The sequence below is a fragment of the Crocuta crocuta genome, unplaced genomic scaffold (genome assembly GCF_008692635.1).
Source record: "Crocuta crocuta isolate KB4526 unplaced genomic scaffold, BGI_CrCroc_1.0 scaffold72, whole genome shotgun sequence".
Taxonomy (NCBI): Eukaryota; Metazoa; Chordata; class Mammalia; order Carnivora; family Hyaenidae; genus Crocuta; species Crocuta crocuta.
In genome coordinates, this window is record NW_027529427.1 from 4143617 (window position 1) to 4169296 (window position 25680).

General features: G+C 43.4%; 1 protein-coding gene across 1 annotated transcript in view; it reads right to left on the reverse strand.

Annotated features, from left to right (window-relative positions):
- Positions 1-288: 288 nt before the first annotated feature.
- Positions 289-25680, reverse strand: part of KCNA6 (potassium voltage-gated channel subfamily A member 6) — a 44882-nt gene continuing 19490 nt past the window's right edge. The window contains exon 2 of the mRNA XM_077759151.1: positions 289-677. The gene's annotated coding sequence lies outside the window, so the exon portion shown is untranslated. The remainder of the gene's footprint in view (positions 678-25680) is intronic.

Consider the following 25680-nt stretch of genomic DNA (forward strand, 5'->3'; position numbering starts at 1 on the left):
AAAGCCATGGGAAATATAACACTGACCTTGACATTTGCCCATAGGCATGTATATATAAGAGGCAAACAACTCCTAGCCCATAGATTGCCTTCTTGGAGAATGTCCCCTGTCCACAGTGGGGTTGATGCACCTTTGTATTCAAGCACCTTTTCTGATCACCTATGTGTGGCACCTGGAAGCTGCCCAGGTATCCTGGCATCTTGGTTACCTGTCTGCTTTTGTTATGACTACTTGACTTGTCTCCTTAACTGTTGATTTTTTTTTTTATGCAGCAAAACACACAGCCCCTGAGACTTTGCCATATATTTATTTGTTAGTCTTCATGGTCACCCTTTTCCTGGGTGGGTCTGTAGCACAGCCATGCACTTTCTGGCATCCCTTGACCCTGACCTCCCCATACATGCTCTTTTTTTGCCCACCCCACCACCTTTCACCTTCCCCTCACAGCCTCACCCCAACATCCTGGGCCCCATCTTTAATCCTGGCAGGTCTGGTCTCAGCTTTTTCTAATCTGGTCACTGCTTGTGGGAGGCCACTGGAGAGATGTCAGGCCGCATGATCCAAGGAGGGGGTCTCGTCTTCCTGAGAAGTTGGGGGGTCCAGGCCCTCTCTGTCCAGCTGCTACCAGAAATGTACGTGCAGGTCTCCTTGTTTGGACAACTGTGCCAGCCTTTTCCCTGCCAGGGAGAACCAGAACAAAAGGAAGTGCAGTTAGGGATATGAGGGTGAGCTGCAGGATGAATGGAACCAGGAAACCTGGGAAGGAGCTCCAGCCTTTCCTTGGCTCCTCTGGCATGCGCATGGTGGTCCCTCAGCTGGCCTCTCTTTCCAGGCTCTCAGGTTCACTCAAACCATACCTCCCACCCCAGAATGGCCCCTGCTCAGCATACTCAACCTGAATCCACTCCTGCAAAAGTTGTCTTTAGATGCTCAGTCACTAATTCTCTGCCTTTAATGGTCCCAAAGTCCTCCATGAATCAAGTCCAAGCAATGTGCCCAACCCCAAGGCCCTGTAAAAGGAAGCCTCATACAATCTACTCAGCTGGGTTCCCTTCTTTCTAATGCTCTGCACCATCCACCTGGGTCCCAGGGGCTCATCTCAGACCCTCAGCATGCATACACCAGATGCATCCTTCCCTCCTTGAAAAAGGTCTGGTTTCGGCCTGGCTACTCCCTTGCCCCACCCATGGGGATCTCTTATTTCCCCCCAACCCCACCACCCCCTGTAACATTCCTCAATCCTACCTTCCCTGCAGGTCCAGCCCAGCCCCACTCACTACCTTCATGAACCTGTCTGGCCAACCCAACATGATTGATCTCTCTCTTCCCTGATTTCCTGCTGCCTTTATGGTCTGTCCCACACCACATCATGTGTAATGTTTTTCTATTGGAAAGTATGTGAGATCTGGAACACACAGTCCTATGTTCCAGGTCACCTCTACCATGCCCTGGGCAAAGAAAACAAGACCCCTTGCTTACCCTCCTGATGTCATGTGCACGTGTCTATGACCACCAGACACTTCAAGAGCAGGCCAGATTTTGGCTAAACACAAACAAACCAACAATTTCTTGCAACTTCCATTTCTGCAAGGATGGCCATGATGAGGTGTGTTCCAAGCCTCTTAGGGCTACCACAGGGACCAGATGTTAGTGAAACCACTTTGGAAAAGATAAGCCTTAAACAAAATGCCAGTAAATATTATTGGGCCTGTGGAGTAGCCTCCTCCTACTTGATACTTGTAATTTCAATTATTTGGGAACAAGCCCAGAGGTTCCTAACATGGAGTTACTGTAACTTTAGTAAAGCACAAATGCGACCCAAAAGCGGACTGTCAGCCTGCTGTTCTGGGCACACAGCAACTCACCTCATAGCTAAGTGTCGTCAACCACATGGCGTCAGCCTCATAACACCTGCGCCCACGTACTTTTCAGGAGGGGCGTCTATATGATAACCGCTGTCAAGGGGCTGAAAAGCTTTGTTTCTTTGTGATGTTCCAGTGGTCATCAAGTGAGAGATAGTATTTTAGCAAATGGTAAAAATATGGTGTTTTGTTTCAAAGGGAAGAGAACAGAAAACTTTTTTAATGGTTTTTTTTTTTTTTTTTTTTTTGAGAGAGAGAGAGAGATACAGAGGACTAGCAGGGGAGGGGCGGAGAGAGAGAGGCAAAGAATGTGAAGCAGTCTCCAGGCTCTGAGCTGTCAGCACAAAGCCCAGTGCGGGGCTTGAACTCACAGACCGTGAGATCATGACCTGTACCAAAGTCGGACACTTAGCCAACCGAGCCACCCAGGTGCCCCAGAAAACATCTTTTTTTTTAAGTTTATTTATTTTTTAAGTAATATCTACACTCAATGTGGGCCTTGAACTCATGACTCCAAGATCAAGAGTCACACGCTCCACTGGCTAAGCCAGCCCAGTGCACCAAGAACAGAAAATGTTTGCTTTTCTCACACACTTATGATTGGGAAGAAGCCTATACAAGCACTTCTGCATTCTAATTTAGGGTTGTATCAACTTCCAAATGCCAAGGGTCTGTGTTAGGTTCAGTTCTCCTGATATGAATGTAAATTATACACTGTGGCCTTTACCCCAAACATTATACACTGTGGCCTTTACCCCAAGGCTGCCCTTCACCTACAACTCTTCACATGTTTTCAGGGAATTCACCACACTTTTCACATCAGCCCAAAGAACGCATCATTGAGAAATCATCTGACCTAGAGTTAAAAATGGCAGATTAAAAACATGGGTTTTTTTTTTTCCTCTTGAAACCTACTAACATAAGTGTGAGGGAAATTTTTATTTTTTTAACCCTTTTTTTTTAATGTTTATTTTTACTTATTTTGAGAGAGAGCAGGGGAGGGTCAGAGAGAGAAGGAGAATATCCCAAGCAGTCTCCACGCTGGCAGCGTAGAGCCCGATGCAGGGCTTGAGCTCACGAGAACCATGAGAACATGATTTCAGCTGAAATCAAATCAGATGCTTAACCAGCTGAGCCAGCCAAGCACTCATATTATGATAGGAAAAGATAGGATTCAGTAGGCAAAGAAGGAAAAATTAAGACCTGAGATCCCTGGTGGGAAAGACACGTGTTTTGGAAAAATGCTTGGAGTGTCTGACCACAGCAAACCCCCTCAGGCATAAGTTTCCTCTTAACAAGGTAACAGACACTACCCACTCCCCCTCTGGTTTCCCTCAGGAATTTGACAAAAGACCTAACTAAAAATAAGTAGTAGACCATAAAACGTATGACCCACAAGGAATGATATGGCCATGGACCACCTCTCATACAATGGAGTTGAGCCAATCAGGAATGGACAACCCAGCACCTAGAGTTATTCAGCCAATAAGGGAAGGTCCTAGGAAGGCACAAGGGGCAGGGCTGGGAGGGCCAGAACCTTATGAAACAAGGTGTCTATAGCTGTGGACATTCACTTTCAAATGTCCCCTCTTTGCAAAGAGAGCTCTCATACTATTCTTGCTTTCTGGTCTTAGACTCTAATAAAATTTGCCTGCTGCTCATTTTGTGTCCACCTCTTCATTCTTCGAAGCAATATAATGAATCCTGGGTATTGAAGTAAAAAAAAAAAAAATCCTGCAACACTGTGAGGGGAATTTTTAAACAAGGGGGTAAAGTTACAAAGACAAAAAGTCAAGATAGTGGATCATATATATGTAAAAGCCAGTCTATGGATGACAGGAAACCGATGGAGGAATAGCACTGGACTTAGGAGAAGGGTAAGATTTGAAACCTGAGTGCCTGCAGATGAGGGTCAGTGAGACGTGCAGATTTGCTCCCAGGGAATCCACGGAGGCTCGAAATCTGGTAGCACTCAACACCTTAGAAACAGGGTCAAGGGGGAGAGCTAAAAATTGGTTACAGTTAGACATACCAGGTCTCCTCCCCAGTCCCATAAAGCCATTTATCCACCTGCTACCCCATCAAAGAGAAGTTTGAGAAGAAACTAAACCTGACAGCCCTGGATTCAAGGTCACTTGGTACCATGTAAGGCAGAAAGCACATACTGAAAGTAGGGGGGGTTACATGTGACATGAGTGTCTACATGCAAAGTGTGAAAATTGTCTACCACCTCCTCTGTTTTGCTACCAGAATATCAAGGCAGACAACTGGAGAATTTCTTCCTATGTCTTGCATATAGGCATGGATACCTGGGTATCCCCCAAAAGATGGCATGGTCCCAGCTACATCATCACCCTGCCATGAAATCACCATTCAACAAGCCCCACGGTCACAGAGCCTCTGTAGCCCCTTCACACCTCATTTCTGAAAATAAACAGATATCCTCAAATCACAAACATCTGAGGAAAGTCTTGAGCAGACCAAAACAGACAAATTCAGAGGAAACAGAACATGCCAGAAGCAAAGAAAAAAAAAACTTCAAAAATATTGGAAATCCTCAGATAAATATTTTTTTAAATATTAAACAAGAATAGATGGCTATAAAGAAAGAACTGTCCAAGAAGAAAATAATTCCAGGAAATTTAAATTATAATAGCTGTTTAAAAAAATTCAGCTTAATTTAAAGATCTAACCAGCTTTGTTACATGATTCATGAATCAGGCAGCATCCCATCCAACAAGTAAAGGAGAGCTCTGAGTAGTACAAAATGGCAGATTTTTAAAAGTTTATTTATTTATTTTGAGAGACAGGGACAGACAGAAGAGAGAGAGTGGGGGAAAGGCAAAGAAAGAGGGAGAGGGAATTCCAAGCAGGCTCTGTACTATGGGTATGTAGCCCGACTCAGGGCTGAAACTCATAAACCATGATATCAAGACCTGAGCTGAAATCAAGAGTTGTAGGCTTAAAGAACTGAGCCACCCCTGTGCCCCCCAAATAGCAGATTTTTATAGGAAAGGGTGGGCAAGAAAGTTATTAGGAAAGAAGAAAAGAAAGGAAGGAAAGAAGGAAGGAAGGAAGGAAGGAAGGAAGGAAGGAAGGAAGGAAGAAGGAAGGAAGGAAGGAAGTGAGGGAGGGAGGGAGGGAGGAAGGATTGTTTCAGGCAAGGTCCCTTTTCCCCTAGGGGGCCTTATTATGCAGATTATCTTATCTTCCCCAGGTGACAGATCGATTGCCTAGCTAGTGCTGACCAGAAATTTCCAGGTTAATTGGCTTAAAATTCACTCTTGGAGAGGTTGTCCCAAGGGCAAATGACTCCATCTCTGGCCTGATTTTCTTTTTAACATAGCCAAAATAAAACTGAAATAGGTCTAGAAGATATAAATTTAAGGAAATCTCCCAAAAAGTATAAAGGAAAAGAGTAAAGTAAGTGTGATACTGTGATTCATAAGAAATACATATTTTGGTCTTTGTCAATGGTTCCTGGGTGACAGCTGCCAAATCCCATGTAATTTCCTAAATGATCAGAACAATTAGAACAATAGGAGCATCTATTGTTATAATACTTTGTTTCTGTCCTCAGCTTCTGAAATAGCTTCAGAACCACAAAGGTCAAATGGGTATCCTTTACAAGCCCCTCTGAACCACACCTGAGTTTACATGAGTGCAGCAACTTTTGAAATGCCCTTAAGGATGGGGGCTGGTTGCCAGAGGAACCAACCAGAATTAGAGGGTTGGAACTTTCCATTCCACCTCCCCCTCCCTCTATACCACCCACAGACCTCCTGGGAAAAGGGAGGGCTGCAGGTTAAATGGATCACCAATGGCCAATGATATACTCCACCACTGCTTATGTAATGAAGCCTCCAGAAAACCTCAAAAGAACAGGGTTCAGAGAACCTCCAGGTTGGTGAACCCCTAGAGGTGCTAGAAGAATGGCACCTGCAGAGAGGATGGATGTCCTTTCCCAATCGTGCCCTCTGCATCTCTTCCATCTGGCTGTTCTGAGTTATATCCTTTTATAATAAGTTGATAATCTCATAAGTAAATGGTTTTCCTGAGTTCTGTGAGCTGCTCTAACAAATTAATTGAACCAGAAGAGGGAATACTGTCTAATTTATAGCCAGTCTTTAGAAGCACAAGTAGCACCCTGGACCTTCTACTGATGTCTAACATGTGGAACTCAAGCTTTATCCTCGGAATCTGATACTGTCTCCACTTATAGTGTCAGAATTGAGTTGAATTACAGGACACCCAGCTGGTGACCACAGAATCTGAGAGCTGCCCGGATTGGGAGACCCAGTCCAACACACATATTTTGTGGTCAGTAGTGCTGTGAGTGTAGTATAAGAGCAGAGGAGACACAGAGGAGTGATTTTCCTTAGAGTAAAGAAATTTAAGAACCAGTCAGGAGATCCAAAGTCGGTTTTATAGGAGTTCTGGAAAAAGAGAACAGACAAAACTGGAACGGAAGAAAATCATCAAAGACATAATTTTAAAATGTTCAAGAACTGAAAAACAGGCATTTCCAAGGCCAGAATGTCCACTGAACACCCATGAAAATGGATAAAAATATACCTACATCAAGGCACAGCATCATGAAATTTAGGAATTGGGACGGGATCAGATTCTACCAAATCTAGAGACTAGAAAACAATGGAGATGATTTGCAGCCTAAAATACTAACTCATGTAATCAGGAGACTACCATAACAGAGGCATAAAGTGAATCCCTGGGTGAAAATGAGGGGGTGTCCTGGGACAGAAGGTATGCAACAGACCTACACCAGACAGCAGCAGGAGGGTAGAAGGGCCCCAGGCAGTCAAAATGAAGGTGAAAGCTGGTGTCTCTGCAGATAAAAAAGGGGATATCTACATAGCTGGTGGGAAGTTTGCTGAGCCCCACTCTCCTTTTGGATGTCAAATTGTGACAGGTGTATAGAAAATTAAGCAACAAAATAGATACTTAGTAGCTCTGGAGGAAAATAAAAAGCACAAGAAGGGAGACGTGGTTATACCTGGGGTACTACTTGGCTCAAGGAGAAATAATATTCACAGTCATAATAAGGCAAAAGAGCATACTGAGCAAATAAACATTATGCCACATCCCACAGAGGGTTGAGAAGGTGTGTGTCTACCTTGTGCACAGTAATGGAGATGGTGTAAGAAAGAAAAATCCTTATCATCCATAAAAGGAAGTCAATTTTTCCAAGACTTAAAAAATAAGGGAAGAGGCGTCTGGCTGGCTCAGTTGGTTGAGCTTCCTATTCTTGATTTTGGCTCAGGCCATGATCCCAGGATCATGGGATCAAGCCCCATGTCATGCTCTGCATTGGGCATGGAGCCTACCCAAGATCTGTTTCTCTCTCTGCCCCTCTCCCCCACGTACTCTCTCGCTCTCTCTAAAATAAAAAAGAAGAAGAAGAAGTGTGAGGGGGGAAATGTAAGTGCATTATTGAGAAATACAGTCTAGAAATGCAAATCTAGAATAAAAAGCTAAAGAGTTGAAAGTGATTTGCTTCTGGGAAGTACAAAACAGGGATACGGAGGAGTGGGGGCAGAGACTGCTAATTTTGGTTATAAGCCTTTTGAAATAACGTATCTTTTAAAGCCTAGACTAATATTTTAATTTAGAGAAAAATAAATGGTACATGAAAATGTCCTTAACCTGAAGAAATGAGTCTCCAGATTGAAAAGCTCAAGTTTTAAGATTGTTAGATGTAGAAAAGAAAAAACAAAAACAAGCAAAAACAACAGAAAGGACACTTGGTTAAATTTGAATTTCAGATAAACAGCAAGCAATCTTTTAGAAAAAATATGCCCCCAAATATTGCAAAAATTACTATCTGAAATTCAAATGTAATGGGTGTCCCCTGTTTTATTGAGTAGCCGAAGGCCCGATTCATGCATACCAAGGTACACAGCAAATCACTAAAAAATACCAGGGATAAAGGCAACATGTTAACAACTTCCAGAGGAAAAAATGTCACATGCAAAGAAATCAGAAAATCATTGACTTCTCACTGCAAGATTGGAAATTTGTAAACAGTGGAACAAGGCCTTGAAAATTCCAAAGAAAAATGATGTCCATCCTGGAATTTTATATCCATACAATCATTAACCAAGTCTAAGAATTGAATGAAGGTGTTTTTAGGCATGCAAATTTTCACAAACTGATTTGTTCACTATTGTATCCATGTCTAGAACAGTGATGGGGGCACACAGCAGGAGCTTTACAAATATTTGTTAAATGAAAAAAGAATTCGGGGTGCCTGGGTGGCTCTGTCGGTTGTGTCCGACTTCGGCTCAGGTCATGATCTCACAGTTTGTGGGTTGGAGCCCTGCGTCAGGCTCTGTGCTGACAGCCAGCTCAGAGCCTGGAGCCTATTTCAGATTCTGTATCTCCCTCTCTCTCTGGCCCTTCCCTGCTCGCTCTCTCTCTCTCTCTCTTAGAAATTAAAAAAAAAAAAATGAAAAAAGAATTCAAGGTACAGCAATGTAAGCATTTACTGAGAAAAATAAACGTAAATAGCAGAAACAAACTGTTAAAATTATTGAATGTAGTTGCCTCTGAGGACTCAGATTCATGGTAAAGAGAGAGGCAGAGGTTGTGGGTTTCTCAGAAGCCATATAGCATTATTTGGCTTTTTAAACCATGTACATATATTACTTTAATAAAAACTAAAATGGTTTTTAAGTATGCTCACTGCTTTTACCTCCTACACACATTCCCAAATAATATTTCATTTTGATACCAAAAGTAAGCGACTACGGGATTCCCTACACTTTTGTATTATTAATCCTAGAAGCTACCCTCTTCTTCTTATCCACCTTTCTTTTTAACTAATGCCTCTAATTCATCCACATGTCCCAAAGCTCTTACTTCCTTCATGGATCTCCAATGCCTTCACCTTCCACCCCCATCTCTATTACCCTAGTGTTGTCTTCCATCTGGACACTGCAGAAGTTTAACAATGGGCACCTGCATCCATCCAGTCATCCAGCCCATTACACTGTGGCCAGGCTGATATTTTCAAATACAAATGTGACCACATCACTCCATCGTCACCTGCTTTAAACATTCCCACAGAGTCCCATTGTTCCCCCCACTAAAGATAAAGCTCTTAACCTTCCATCTCGCTTGCTTATCCCTTCCCTTGCCACCGCAGTCTCTCATACTCCTCATTTTTTCCCCCATGACAGGACCTTTGTGCATGCTGTTAACTCTGCCTAGAATGCTGTTTCTAGAACTTTTGCTTATTTAACCTTCTGCTCATCATTCAAATATCAGCAACAATGTCACTAGGTCAAATCCTCCTATTTTAAGCTTTTATAGCACAGCTAGGTAAAAAGCAGTACTTGGTAACACTCGTCTCAGTTGGACTTTTATATTTGGGCATACTAGATTAGTATCTGCATCCACAGCACCATCAACACACACACACACACACACACACACACACACACAGGCACACACATACTCACAGGCTCTCCACTAAAGGAGGAAATCCTCTATTTCATTTATCATTATATCCCCATTGCTTAGTACATAGTAGAAACTTAATAGATACGTACTGAATCTGTTGAAACACCACCTTTTACTCCTGCAACAATCAGTATGTATTGCTTAGGTTTGAATAACATTTATTCACCAGTCTCATCTCTGGCATAAAATTCTAGATCTTCAAGACTGCATACTTACTTACTTACTTACTTACTTATTTGGAAGGCCTGCCACTCACTCCTCTCTATTTTTCCAGTTTCCATCTTTACACAAAATTTCTCAAAATATGCATGAACATAATATGTGCAAAAGATTGTATGTTTTATGGGGTTTCTATCCTGGAGAGCTTACATATCATAAAACCCTTTACACCTTGCCGTTTAGAGATTATCATCCATGATACATTTCTAGCCTTCACATATGATCTTTAAATGTGTTATCTTCCTTCATAATTTAATACAGATTCAAAGGGCTGAATTCTGGTAAACATCTGATTAAAGCTAAAGATTCAGCACTTTAGGTAAACCTGATGATCTTTCTCTTGTCTCAGCTCCATGAAGTTTAACAGGTATGCTTCGTGTTGTAGCCAAATCCTTACACATCCTTTACTGTGCAAGAAAGATGGGGACATTAGCTAGCTTACAGGACCATCCTGAGAATGACCATTTGTCAGCTAGAGCACAAAACTCTTAATCTAGAATAAGACAGGGCATGAGGGGGTGGTCAACATATAATGTTGAACATTACTTGTTTATAGTTCCTGTGCAAATGGAGACTATCTGATAATCCAATACTCACTTAACCCTTTGCTGAGTAAAACAAGATTAATTTAATCCTTTTTCATGGTGTGTGGGTGGCTCAGTTGCTTAAGCATCTGACTTTGGCTCAGGTCATAATCTTGCACTTCCTGGGTTTGAGTCCCTGGTAGGGCTCTGTGCTGACAGCTGAGAGCCTGGAGCCTGCCTCAGAGTCTGTGTCTCCCTCTCTCTCTGCCCCTCCCCTGCTCATGCTCGCTCGCTTGCTCTCTCTCTCTCTCTCTCTCCCTCTCTCTCTCTCTCTCTCTTAAAAACAAATAAACATTTAAAAATTCTCCATGCAGGTGTTTTTCAAAAGACCCTCCCCCTTTGCCCCCAAAATCAGTCTCTGGAAATAGCTAGCGAGGGTCAGTTTCCAAATGGCCTGCCCTCCCCAAAGCTTGGCCAGGCCACATCAGCAGGGGAAGGTTAGGACCAGAATCTGGATGATCCTGCCTCTTGCTGGGCCCACTGACTGTCTCAATCTCATCTCTATATTCACTGTTTACAGAGTTAGGCTCAACAGCTCTTCTCCCAAACACTCTGTCATTTCTCTGAATGATGTGGAATTTAGCATTCCTTGAACTCTTGAACTTGTTAAAATTTTTTGCTCCTCTGGGGTATATCACCAAAGCCCTGTGCATTCCCAGAAAGGTAGAGAAGGGGCACGCAACAAGTTTAGGGCTACAGTTTATGTTTCAGACATCCACAGTGAAACTGTCAGGACACCCATGGTTTTAGTGTTCACCATTACCTTTAAGAGCACATGTGTACATTATAATCACCAACAAAATACCAATTAAATAAGGTACCTTTTAATACCCATCAAATCAACAGCCCAAGAAGAACATTCAGAGCTGGTTGGGTGCCATAAACACTCTCATATAGAGCTGGTGATTTCTTCTAACTGTTTCTCTCTTAATTTCTATAACAAACCCTTATCATTCTTCAAGATGGAAATAATTTTTTCTAGTCCTAGAAAAATATACCCTCATTCACCTTGCTCCAGCAAGAAGGGCCCATAGAAAACTATAAAAGAGAAACTGAACATCACACATACCCCTTCTATACAGAAAAAAAAAAAAAACCATAAACAACATATTGCATTCGGAGTGCCACAGTCTTGCCCCAGTTACTTACTTGGTGGCCTCATCTAATGAATGAAAACAATAACCCAAGCTGCCTTATACTGTGAGAATTTAAGATAATACTCATATAAGACATAGTCACTGGTAGCTGGTAGCTATGACCAATGCTGTTATTAATATACTTCCAGTATATAGAGATAGAGAGATTATAGGTAGGTAGATAGATAGATGATAGATAGATAGATAGATAGATAGATAGATAGAGATATGGTGATATGGTGCATATTTTATGTTTCCACAAAATGGCTTTTGTGTGCCAAAAAAATTTTATTTAGAAGATGCATTGCTTTGATAAATAAATATTCAATTTATTAAGATTACAAATCTCTTTTTTTAATGCTTTTTTATTTATTTCTGAGAGAGAGAGAGAGATAGCATGAGCAGGGGAGGGTCAGAGAGGGAGACACAGAATCTGAAATAGTCTCCAGGCTCTGAGCTAGCTGTCAGCACAGAGCCCGACGCAGGGCTCGAACCCACGAACCGTGAGATCATGACCTGAGCTGAAGTCGGACGCCCAACCGACTGAGCCACCCAGGCGCCCCAAGGTTACAAATCTTTCAATGGAGTTCTTCCTTAATCCTTTGAGTTCATGACAAATTTGATGACAAATTTTGCTATTATATTCATAAGCAGAGGTTGCTTGTTTTGTTTTTCAAAAGTCTGAATTCCTTGGGAGTCTTTGAAAGCAATAATAAGAGGAGAACACCTTGAAGGATATGTGTTATGGACTGAATATTTGTGTCCTCCCAGTACCCATATGCTCAAGCCCTAATGCCCAGAGTAGCTGTATGTGGAGATGGAGCCTCCCAAGGAAGTAATTAATGTAAGCTTAAATGAGGTCACAGAGGTAGCACCCAGGTCCTGTAGGATTGGTGTCCTAGAAAGAAGTATAGACTCTCTCTCTCTCTCTCTCATGAACAGAGGGTCACATGAGAGCACAGTGTGAAGGCAGTAGTTTGCAAACTAGGCAAGAGATCTCACCATATATCAAACTTGCTGACACTTGATCATGGACTTCTAGTCTCCAGAATTCTAAGAAAATGAATTTCTGTTGTTTAAGCCACCCAGCATGTGATACTTCATTACAGCAGCCCTAGCAGCTAATTCAAGCTAATTCAATACGGGAAGCAGAGAATCCTCCCTTACATCCATGGGGGGAAAAAGGTCAGAGGTGAACAATAAGAAAAGAGCAGGGACTCACATCCTACTAGATGGTTGCATCCAGGGAAGTGGCCAGGCCTTGAAGGAAATGGCTGTTGAGCGCACCGAGGTGTCCAGACCGGAGGCACAGAGCTCCCTGCCTGCTCATGGAGCTGCAGAGCCCCTGCTGGATTTGTGAACTGAGATTTATACCCCGTCTTAGAGTTGTCAGATTGAGCAAGTAAAAATACAGGATCAAAAGTTAAATTTGAATTTTAGATGATTTTGCAATATTTGGGACATTCTTTTTATTTTTACCTCTTTGATTTTTTTCTTTTTAAGCTAAAAAAGACCAAACAAACCAAAACCGAAAACAAACCAAAAACAACCAGCTCACCCGTTTGGGACATTCTTATATAAAAAACTATTCACTGTTTCTCTAGAATTCAAATTAATTGGACACCCTGTATTTTCTCTGGCAACACTACCCAGCACAGGCATGATTTTCTGGCTGGAATTTTAATACTTCATATGGAGGCACCCTGGTGACTTAGTTGGTTAAGCTTCCGACTTTGGCTCAAATTCATGATCTCGCAGTTGGTGAGTTTGAGCCCCACATCGGGCTCTGTGTTGACATCTCAGAGACTGCTTGGGATTCTCTGTCTCCCTCTCTCTGCCCCTCCTCTATTTGTGCTCTGTCTCTAAAAAAATAAATAAACATTAAAAAAATTTCAGGGGAACCTGAGTGACTTCGTCAGTTAAGTATCTGACTCTTGGTTTTGGCATTATCTCACGGTTCATGAGTCCCAGGTTCCATAGTGGGTTCTGCACTAACAGTGCAGAGCCTGCTTGGATTCTCTCTCTCTCCCTCTCTGTCTCTCTCTTTCCCTCTCTTTCTGCCCTTCCCCACTTCTATCACTCTCTCAAAATAAATAAACTTAAAAATTTTTTAATTCATATCAAAACCTTAAATATAATTATTAGCACACCAATTTCACTTCTAAGAATTTATGTACAAGAAATCATTAGATAATAAATAGACATGTACAAGTACGGATATTTCATCAGTGTATTGCTTAGAATCATAAAAGATGGAATTAATGTAAGAGTGGTTGAATAGTCATGGTATTTTTGTTCAAATGTATGCAACCTTAAAGGTGTCATTCTTAAAATCTATATTTATTAGTATGAAAAGATGTCCACAATGTATTGTTAAATTAAAAAGGGTAATAAGGGCGCCTGGGGGTCTCAGTCCGTTAAGCATCCAACTTAGGCTCAGGTCATGATCTTGCAGTCCGTGAGTTCGAGCCCCACGTTGGGCTCTGTGCTGACCGCTCAGAACCTGGAGTCTGCTTCAGAAACTGTGTCTCCCTCACTTTCTGCCCCTCCCCAGCTTTCACTCTCTCTCTCTCTCAAAAATAAACATTAAAAACATTAAAAGGGTAGTAAAGTAATTATAAATTTTATTTTATGTTTAACTTATTTTAACAAGACACCATCCCTCACACACATACATGAAAAACATCTGGAATAATTATACCAAGATATTGACAGGAGTTATCTCTGGATTGTGGGATTACTGGTGATTTTTACTCTGATCTATATCCCTTTATGTATGTATTATCTTAATCAGAATAAAACAATAATTCTATTACAATTTTGGAAAAGTATCTGTAACCTTTCACACCCAGCACAGAGCCAAACACAGGGCCTGTGTTCACAGCCCTGAGATCAAGACCTGAGCTGAGCTGAGATGGAGAGTCAGATGTGTAATTGACTGAGTCACGAGAGTATCGCATGTACTTGTAACTTTTTAAAGAGAAGTATACAGGGGCACCTGGGTGGCTCAGTTGGTTAAGCATCTGACTGGCTCAGGTCATGATCTTGCAGTTTGTGAGTTCAAGCCCCATGTCAGGCTCTGTGCTGACAGCTTGGAGCCTGGAGCCTGTTTCCGATTCTGTGTCTGCCTCTCTCTCTGCCCCTCTCCCATTTGTACTCTCTCTCTTTCTCTCTCTCTCTCTCTCTCAAAAATAAATAAACATAAAAAAACATTTTTAAAATGTGAAAACATAAATAAAAGTGTGCAAAAGCATTGATAATTCTATAATCTGAAAATCTGAAGCCAGGAATTCATGTGTGGATTCAGGAATTCCTTATCTAAAGTCATGGACACATTCCTTATCATACTGTAGTGTCAATTTATCTCAGCTATGATATTTTTCTCATGCTAATAGAGCCAAAGAAACACATGGATGTGGTAGATATTTGCTATTTTTGTTCCTGTTGTTTGGGGTTGGGGGAGTGACTTTTTTTTTTACTACCCACCATCTAGTTTATCCTTTCTTCTTGTTATAGAGTACCACTTTTCCTTACAGAAACCATCTCCAGACCTCAAGCTTAGTCCGCATGCTTTGGGTAACTCCAACCTTGGCTCCAAGGGTGTGTATGTGACCCAGATAAGTCCAATCAGAGCACGCCATTCCCCTGGCTTAATAATTCACCCTGGAAAGAGAAGGGGCTAGAATTCTCACCAATGAAAATCAGATCATGGATTTTGCCAGGCTGACAGAAATACTCTTTTTTACTGGACTGGAACCCAGAAGGATATGTGCTTGGAGCTACTAGCCACCTTACTGCCATCTGAAAGCAAACATGGACAGCAAAATTACAGTGAAAGAAATGAAAAAAAAAAAAAAAAAAAAAAACCCCTTNTTTTTAAACAAAATTCTTCAGAATTTTATCATTTTCAAGTAGCATAGTATGAACCCTAGACTTACTGTGAATTTTCCCAGCAAAGACTCTGGTTAATTCGATTGATACGAGAATGAAATTAATTGAATCTACTGGCACTAGTTATAAACACTGCTTACAGGTCTGAGTAGAATTTCATTGGTGTAAATACCCTAAGGAGAAGGGTTGCCAGGCATCCTGTGTATACAGGATATGTTCCATATTTAATGATTCTGCCCTGTTTCCTGTATTGGCTGTTCTTCTCCTAAATGACCTATGTTCAGCATTTTTTCAATAAATTACAGAAATTCAGTAGTTGGGGTTTTTAGTCAAATTTATCAGGGCATGGACATTTTTATTTGCTAAATTTGGTGGCCCTACTGAGGAGTTGTTCAATACCTATACCCTTCCATGTTTCACCCTGCTCTACAGTAGCTTTGCCAACTGAAGCCCAATTTTAGCTGATGTTATATGAGTTAATAAATTTTTCTTTTTCGATTAAGATGGTTTGAGCCAGATTTTCAGTCTGTTGTAACCAAAAGAATGCTAACCAAACCCAGTTAATTGCAGAATCACCAATACCTAACTAAGCTCTATGGCCTAATTATAGCAATAGCTACATTTTACATTCATCACTGAGTGGGTTCAAGACATTTTAATTTTTTTTAATGTTTATTTATTTTTTTGAGAGAGAGAGACACAGAATCCAAAGCAGGATCCAGGCTCTGAGCTGTCAAGACAGAGCTCGGCACGGGGCTCAAACCCACAAACCGTGAGATCATGCCCTGAGCCAAAGTTGGATGTTTAACTGACTGAGCCACCCAGCTGTTCCAGGACATTTTAAAATATGATATCCCATGAATAAACTCACCCATCCTTTGAGATAGAAATTATTTTCTCTATTTCACAGATGAGGGAACTGAGCCTCCATGAGGTTAAATAATTCACCCCAAATTGCACAGTTGAGTTCATGGAACCAGTATACCAACACACCAAGCCCATGTCCTTCCACTTCACCATACTACCTTCCAGTCTAGACTTAGGATTCTCAATTATGATTTCCTACCACAGAGGGAATTCTTCCCGTAGGCTTAGGTTCACTATTGGTTAAAGTAAATAACCCCTAGAAAGCCTAACTTCCCACAGATAGCTCTGATTTGAAGCCAAGCATATAAAAAGTGTCCAAACAGAGCCTCAGTTTATAGTGCATGCCGGAAGCCCTCACTACTGTCTTCTCTAATTTCCAAGCAAGGATTATGATCTGAAAGCAAGTTTTTGGCTCACTGGAGTACTGTCAAATTAATCAAGGTCAGTTCCATTGTTGAAATTAACCAAAGAACTGCAAATTTTCCACTGTTTATGGACACTGCCTAAAACTGTATAGGCTGGACATGATCTATGTATAAAGGCAGACCTGAGACAGAGGAATAAGCAGATTTCTAATAAATTACTTCAGTTCCTACAAATACATAATAATAAATAAAATGGCCCCTGCACATTTACCTGTGACCTGATATTTTATGTATAATTCTTGTTTTGGTTACTTTCATAATAACTCTGTGAAATATCCCTCTCAAGAATGAGGTACAGTAGAGACATGATGTTCTCTGTTCAACAGCAAACAAATAAGATCCCAAACAAACACATGAACAAAAATAGCAAGTATCTACTATATCCAGGTGTTTCTATGGCTCTTTTTGCAAGAGAAAGATGGCAGAACTTAGATAAATTGACACTAAAATATGATAAGGAACACGTCCATAGCTTCAAGTAAGGAATTCCTGAACCACACACAGAGTCTCTTTCTTCTGACTTTAAGATTATAGAATTATCAATGTTTTTGACAAGTAGGTTGATTTAGAAACAAACCAAAACTCTTTCCCTGATGGTCTCCACCCCTCCAGGCTTCCGTAGTAGCCCCTGCTCCTACTTTTGCTGCCCAGGAAAGCAGTAGCATTGTGCTATCCACACAGGGAAGCTGCCAATGAATATTGTAGTTACCACCCTTGGAGAACAGACAGGAAGGGCAGCTTCCTAGACCTCCGATGGCCTTTCAAGTGCAACCCAAATGAACGTGATAATGATGGTCCAAGTGGGTCTGAAAACTGAGGAACGTCTATTTGTCAAACATCTCCCCTTGACTATTTCCTGGCAACCCTAAATATTTTATGGAGGAAGTTCCAGGAATAAAAGAGACGCTGTTCCTTACCATTGCCTCCCAGCAGGCTGGGGGAGAGCTTCTCTGGCTCCTGGAGAGGGCCAAGGGGAGACCAGCATGGGCCGAAGAGGTGGACTTTGTGACATTCTCCCCTGAGGTCAGAGAGATGACAACCATGCCCATCCCACTTCTGCTCCTTGCCTTCCCAGTGTGTGTGCATTTTCCACTAGTGAGAAACCCTCAGAGGACAATTTTCTGGAGCCTGGCACAGCCAAACACCAAATATAAAGGTTCTTTTCAGACCCATATGAACTAAAGTGCTCACACTCAGCCTGTCCATCCACAAGCTCTTGGCACATGCTCAGTACATGACGGTAATTGCTTCTACCCAGATTCCTATAGGAGCCTTTCTTGGTAGCACACAGAAGGCTATGCCTTGAAAGAGGTTGCTGCCCCCTCACACACACACCCCCCACCGACAGGCAGAGGATCTAAAAGCAGCAATGAAACTGGCCAAAAAGTCTTACTGCTTTTTGTTTTGCATGTGTCAGGCCGTCCCGCCTAGAGCAGACCTGGGCTCCCACCCCTAGTCTCTTTCCCACTCCTGCCCCCGCTTCAGGACCTGAGCCTGTCGTACCTCTGTTTTAAAAGTCTTACCTGCTCCCCTTCATTGCCTTCAGAATGAATCCAATTTCTAGCAGCTTCATGGCTCTTCATAGTCAGTCTGAGTCTGACCTATTTTCCAGCTTCCCCTGGGCCCAAGTGTCCCAAGCTCCCAGTTCCTTGAACACATCATCTCTTTCTCAGGGTCTGTGCTTCTGTTCACACCATTCCTTCTGTTAAGAATGTTCTCTTTGATCCTGAAAACTCCGACTCCTTTTGCAAGGCTGGCTGACATATCCACTTCCTTGGACACTTTACCCTGGGAGAATTCATTACCCTTCCTCCCTTACCCCGAGCACTTGCTACATGAATCCACTGTAGCAATTCTGTAGTTTTCCCCATATGAAGGCTCCTCCAATGAAGGCTAAATTCCTAATCCCAATGGTAGAGCCCCAAACAAATGTTGGGCTACATTTTACTAGTTCACAGAGTTGTTGTGCCTTAAATTAGTCCTCATAACCAGCCCACCTTACAGTTCCTGACTCCTTGGGTCAGAGCTCACGTGACCTTCCTGAAACCAGCTGGGAAAGTGGGCTTACAGCCATCCTGGAGTCTTGCTCTCTCCTGCCCTCCTGTAAGTCACTCCCAAGAAAGCTGGCCATGGATTCTGGTTCCTAGGTAAGTAAAAATAAAGAGCACACCCCACCCCTGCCCCAACATCATTTGTCTGCAATTTCAGCTGGGTTTCAATTCGGCCCTAAGTTGCAGGTAACTGGGTGCTACCCTGGATAATAAGAAAGTAGTATCTTGATTCCTGCATTTGTCTTTGCACTTCAGTCCCCCAGTCGGAACACAGTAGTGATGAGTGAGGGACAGCAGGGCAGGATCTGGGCCCTCACGTAAGCCTGAACACCTACCCCCAGTGTCTGCCACTCACCAACACTGTATTACAGTAGGTTGCTTACTTGTGTCTGCCATCTCTTATAATCAGCTCCCTAAAAACATTAATGTTCTGCCTACCTTTGATTCTCCAGGGCCTGACACATGCAGACTTAATATAAAGGTCTATTAAAAAATAATGAATGGGTACAAAATACTGTGTAAGGTGACTCTTCCACCCCCTACTGATTCCTGGCCCAGCTGCCACTCCCCACCCCTGCTTCTTTGCTCTCAGAACCCCACTTTTGTTCAGGTCTCTTCTAGAAGCCGGGCACCTCAAAGAAGTTGTGGGCCTCTGCAGCACTTTGTTTAACAGTAATCCTACCCACTTCTGATGAAATTGGTTAAGATGGGCTTGTGTCCTAAGTGTGGCCTAAGAGAGGTTGGTAGGAGACACCTGGGAAAGGTTTTCTCATTCTTAGAAAGACTTGTCTTTTCTTGCCCTTGGATGTTGTGGTGTGAGGGCATGGTGCTGTCATTTGTGAAAATGAGAGGGAAGCCAAGCAAGTCCCAGACAAGAATCCCCTGAGTCCTAACACAGCTATGGCAGGCTGATCGCAAAAATGGTTCAAACACTCCATGTAGCCCTTTACAATACAACTTCGAAGTTTTTCCACCAAAAGGCAGTCTTTTGGTAATTTCCCATTACTTGAGTCTGGACCAGACTAGTGAATCATTTTAACCAATAGCAGGCAGCAGAAGTGACTGCACCCATTTTCACTCTCAGCCTCAAGTGATATTGACACTTCTTGTGGGGAATAAGTTTAAGAATTCCCTGAGCTTGCACCAATGGGTTAGCAAAGTTTAGGGCAGAAAGCAACCACAGGGCAAAAGCACCCCCAGCATAGAACAAAGCATAGAGTGGAAAGCCACTTCCACAGGATGAAAGCATCCGAGAACAGGTAGAAGCATCCCTTGCAGCAGGGCAAAAATGTCCAGAGTTAATTAGCAAGAAAAATGCCTTGTTAACCCTGAAGTAGCATACTCTGTTTTATCCCCTAGAAAAGTTAAGATAAACAGACACGGTGCCTGGTGCCTGCAGTAAACAGCTATCTGTTCAGTGCCAGGCCTTTGATTTGTATTGACCCTAACCCCTAACACTGCATACCTTTGAAAGCCACTTTGTCTCACACACATGAGTTAATGTTTATGGTTTCATTGTCTCTTTGTGCACATCCATCACACTTGTAGCTGCACATCCATCATGTATGTAAGCCTTCTGATCCTAATAAATATGGAGCAAGGACCCTTACTTAGGGCTCTTTTGTCTTCCCAGACATTAGCCTTTCTCATATTCAATTCTGCAGCTGCTCTCCTGCTGGACAAGAGAGAACTCTAGACTCAAAGTCTGCAACAACTTCACCTTGCTCTTGGGCCCCTGCATCCATCATAAGAGTGAGCCCAGGCCACCTGCTAGAGGGATGAGGAAGCCACTGGCAGGAGCTAAGGCTCCCTGGCCAACAACCACCCAACCCCCAAAGGCAGTACCACCTGATCAACCCAGAGATGAACAGTAAGGCATAAGGAAGCATCTGCCAGGCAAGACCAGAAGAGCTGCCAGACTGAGCCCAGCCTAAACTGCTGGTCTGCTGAATTAGGAGCTAAGAAATAATGGTTATTGTTTCAAATCCCTAAGTTTTGAAGTGGTTAGTTACATAGAAATAATGAACTGACTTACCAATCTTGGAGCTGTCCCTCCTCAAGATTCCAACTTATTAAAGATAGTAAATGACCTTTTAGCATTGTGTTCTTTGTCTTTAAATCCCATGGTTAGGGGTGCCTGGGTGGCTCAGTTGGTTAAACATCCAACTCCTCATTCCGGCTCCAATCTCATGGCTTGTGAGTTCAAGCCCTATGTTGGGCCTTGTGCTGACAGTGCAGAGCCTGCTTGAGATTCTCTCTTTCCCTCTCTCTCTTCTCCTCCCCTGCTTGTGTGCTTTCTCTCTCTCTCTCAAAATAAGTAACAAAACTTTAAAAAATCCTATGGTTAGATGCAGCCAATAGCTTCCTGATACAGTGCTGTTCAGGAATGAAAAGATGAGAAAGGACTCCTGACTTTGGTCTAATTGGACTTAAGACATGTATTTTCTAACTAGGCTGTCAACTCTTTGAGGTAAAGGACTGGTGCTGTGTGTATCTGTAGAAAGAATTAGAGTCTGGGAGAGCCTGGGTGGCTCAGTTAGGTAAGTGTGCAACTCTTGATTTCGGCTCAGGTCATGATCTCATGGTTCATGAGTTTGAGCCCCACATCAGGCCCAGTGTTTTCCCTAGCCACTCTCAAAAGAGTTTCAAAAGGTACATTGTCTCAGGGGTCAACAGAACAATGCCCATGACCTCAGAAATGACCAGGCCTGAAGAGTCTCTTTCTACCAGTGTGACCCACGTACTTTTCATGTTCTCTGACTCAGTGGGCCATCTGCTAGCCTGGGATAGGAGACGGGTTATAGAGAAGGCCATTAATAAAGATTAGATCACAGGTTGAATGGATTTCACAAGCCTAGGAAACAGGTAAGAGAGAGGTACCTGTTTCTTTCAAGTCACCAGGGTCCACCACATCTCTTTACACCTGAGTTGCCTTGGGCCTTCCCACAAAGCCCCTATTCATGCAGGGCTTGGCTACTAGGACTTCTTCAAAGTGTGAGTGGAACACGAGCTTTCATAGGGGATTAGCAGTAGAGGCATCCCCTAGTCAAGAGAGTCAGTGAGTTAACACTTTAGACTTCAAACTAGCTCTGTAATGAAGTAGCCGTAACAGCCCTGTGGCCTTGGCCAAATCACATGATTTCTCTCTCTTTTTTTTTTAATTTATAAAATAAGAAAGTCAATTTAGATAAAAGATCAGACCCCTTCCAGCTCCCAAGGCTGGAGGTTTTCCATCTCTTCTATAGACAGGCTAGCCCAGACCGATCACCCCTCCTGATAGTTTTTAGGAATGGGGCTCAGATTGGTCCAGATCAAATCTTCCTCCAATCCATTGTGTCAGGGGCCCAAGAGTACTGACTTAGCTGTTAGAGGCTCAGACTTATGGGTGACGAAGGGACAGACAAAGGGACAACTGTAAAGGACTCTTGGACCTTCTTATAACCATTCAGTCTGATGATGTCCAACCAGAACAGTAACGATTCACCAAGCCAGTCGTTCTCGACCATGGGAAACTTCACCACTGCTTCCTTTGGTTTTAGAAAGGAACGCTTGTTCATCCCATGCTTTCTCCCTTTCTTCCAAATCCTCTGATAGGGCAGAAAAGCCATATAGGGCAGTTGTCTAAGAGGAGGGGGCCAGTCCTGCTAGCAGAGAATGTGCCTTTCTTGAAAGTCAATCCTAGGGGATCAAACGTCATTGAAGACATCCACTCACTTTCCACACCAACCCCTCAAATCAGCTAACAATCAGCAGTGGGCAGGCCCTGACAGAGGGAAAGACAAGATTGCTGCAGGAATCTGCGGGGCTGCGGCTAGGCTTCACCTGAGTCACAAGGCTGCTGAATAGGTTAGGCGAAGGGAACTCAGCAAGGCATTTACATGCAGCTCCTCTACCCGCATTGCCGTTAAGGCAAAACCCCGCCTCCTCCCCGCCCCCGCAGCCAGCATCCCTGGTACCGAGGCTGCAGGATCCTAACACAGAGAGCCTGCAGTCGCTGGGAGCCGCTCCAGGACTCAGCCTGTCCGAGGGAAAAGGTTTGAACAAGAGGAGGAAGAGGAAAGGGCAGCCTGAGTCTTTGGTTTGAGTCCGGAGAGTTTGAGCCAATAGTTGGTTGCTGGGTGGAGGACGGTGGAGGGTCGTGTGCAGTTACCTGGCTATGTTTCTCTCTCCCTGCTCTACCTGGTTGAGCTCCGATCAGCCAGATGTCCAGAGTGGGGACTCACCACTGCAAGGGCCTCTGGCCCTCAGAGCAGCCTCACAGGAAGGACTCAGGTGGGCTTTAAGGCTGTTGGGGAGTGGGGGATGGAAGGGTGGGTAGGTGCAGGGTAGAGAAGCTTTGGGGGTGAATGTGAGAACTCAGGATGGCAGGTGCCATCTGGGGAGAAGGGAATGCACCCCCAGGCAGCAGCTGGTGGATGTGGCCTCCTGGCTCCTGCCAGCTACATGGGAGGCTGAGGTCAGACTGCTGTGGCTGACATGCACTGTCCAGGTCCCCAGGCTGCAGAAGGTCCCCTTTCTGTCCCTCAGAGCCATTATCTAAGCAGGATGAAGCTTGAGAGGGGAGGAAAACATAGTTGTACATTTCACAAGGAGGCTCTGTGAGAAGGAAGAGTGGCTGCAGTAGAAGGGATGTGGGTGAGAATGAACACAAAGAGCCTCTCCAGCATCTACATTGGCAAGAAGGCCAATGGAAGCTAAGGGTACTTGGTCCTGAAAGATCTTCAGGGGAGGGGAAGCTGCCGCCTCCCAGAGGGCTTGGCAGGACTGGCCTGGGCTGGGTGGAGAACAGCTGCTGCCAACTGAGGGAGAAGCTGTGCACACTTGGGCAACTCAGTCACCATCTCTGGGCCAAGGACAGACATACAAATACCCGCCCTACTGACTAGTGCATTGTTATGATGCTGATTTGTGAAAGCCATCCGTAAAGTATGAAGTGCTCTTCAACAGAAAGGTGTAAAATTATTCTCACCAGAATTTCTTAAACTAGTAGTTCCCAACTCCAGCTGCACAGCACAATCTCTTGAGAAGCTTTTTCAAAAGTTCTGCACTTAGGGGCGCCTGGATGGCTCAGTCAGTTGAGTGTCCAACTTTGGCCTGGGTCATGATCTCATGGTTCGTAAGTTTGAGACCTGCTTAGGGCCCACTGCCGTCACCTCAGAGCCTGGAGCCTGCTTTGGGTTCTGTCTCCCTCTCTCTCTGTCCCTCCTCTGCTTGTGCTCTCTCTCTCTTTCAAAAATAATAAATAAATAAACATTTTTTAAAAGTGCTGCACCAAGGGGCACCTGGGTGGCTCAGTCGGTTGAGTATCCGACTTCAGCTCAGGTCCTGATCTCACGGTTCATGGGTTCAAGCCCCATGTCGGGCTCTGTGCTGACAGCTCAGAGCCTAGAGCTTGCTTTGCATTCTGTGTCTCCCTCTCTCTCTGCCTCTCTCCCACTTACACTCTGTCTCTTACTGTCAACAATAAGCAATAAAAATTTTTTTAAATAAATAAATAAAAATGCTGCACCTGGACCCCATTCTAGATCAATTATTCAAATTGAGGAGGAGAGAGGGACAAGACAGCAGAGGGCACAGGAAGTGGTATTTTTTAAAACTTATTTATTTTTAGAGAGAGAGGGGGGAAAGGAGCAAGGGAGGGCAGAGGGAGAGAGAGCGAAAGAGATTCCTGAGCAGGCTCCACACTGTCAGCACCGAGCCCTACTCAAACTCATGAATTGTGAGATCATGACTTGAGCAGAAACCAAGAGTCTGATGCTCAATGGACTGAGCCACCCAGGCACCCCCAGGAAGTGGTACTTTTTAAATAAAAAGCTTCTCTGTGGTTCTAATGTCCTGTGAAGGTGGAGCCCCACTACCTAAGATTTCACAAACTTCCTGAAGGTAACTGCTTAGAGCACATGTCTTATAAAGGCAAATTCCCAGCTTCTCCCTTATCTACTGAGTCAGAATCCCAAGGAGGCCTGGCAATCTCTACATTGAGTAGGCAATAAAAGCAGCATGGACATGTCATTCCAGTGATGAGTCTGTCGATTATCTCCTTCCCTACAGGATGAATACTCATACCCAGCAATGCTCTTACACTGTGGGCATAGCAGCTTGGGGAGAGGGAAATTGCCCTTCAGATAATATGTGCAGACATGTGCTTCTGGGATGGGGTTGTGCTAGACAGCCACATCCAATCTCATCCCTGCTGCACTGAGGTGCCAGTTCAATGATGAAATGACAAATTTCCCAGCCAAAGAGCCTGAGAACCTTAAGATAAGGAGGAAACCATGATGTTATCTGTAACTATAGCAGAGATTACCCATGGTTTATTGTTTTGTCAATAGATGTTCAGGCTTTCTTGTTTCATGCTGTCTCTGCTGTCTCTGTTCCATTCCAAAGCTTATATAAGCACACACACATACATACACACAAAAATGGGCAGATGAAGAGGATTTAAGGAGCCTGTCAACTCCTACCAGGCAAACATGTCACTTGGGCACATAGCTTCTATAGAACAGAATAATGCAGCTAACGTTAGGAGGAAAGGTCGCCTAAGGATTGCTGGGTCTAGTTCTTTACTCTCACAGGGACATATAAGCACAGCCGTTCAGACCAACGACTGTGAGCCAGGCTGACTGGTTGAAATCTTACCCTGCCACTGACTGGCTATGTCTCTTTGGGTAGGCTACCTCTGCAAAAGGGAGAAGATATGCACAAGGCTGCTGGGAAGATTAAATGAGTTAGGACATGTAAAGCTCTTAGACACAGGCCTGGCACATGATATGATGGGCAAGTGTTTGCTGCTATAATTGTTGTTTCTAATGTTTCTTTATTATAGGTAAGGAAACTGGGGTCCAGAACATGATTTGTTCCATTTGTTCATGACTCTTGTAGGAATAAAACCTAAGAACATAATCATAAATGTGGATGAATATCCACACTAAAAAATAGTCACTGTAGCATCATGTAAAAGAACAGAAACCTGAATGTCCAACCGTATGGGGCTAGTTAGCAAATAATGGTGTATCTATATGATGGTTTTATAATAATTACATGAGAATATTAGAGATATATGAGGGTTTTTTTTATTTTAGGGAGAGAGTGTGTGCATCAGTTGGGGAGAGAGGCAATGGGGGGGAGAGAGAGAGAGAGAGAGAGAGAGAGAGAGAGAGAGA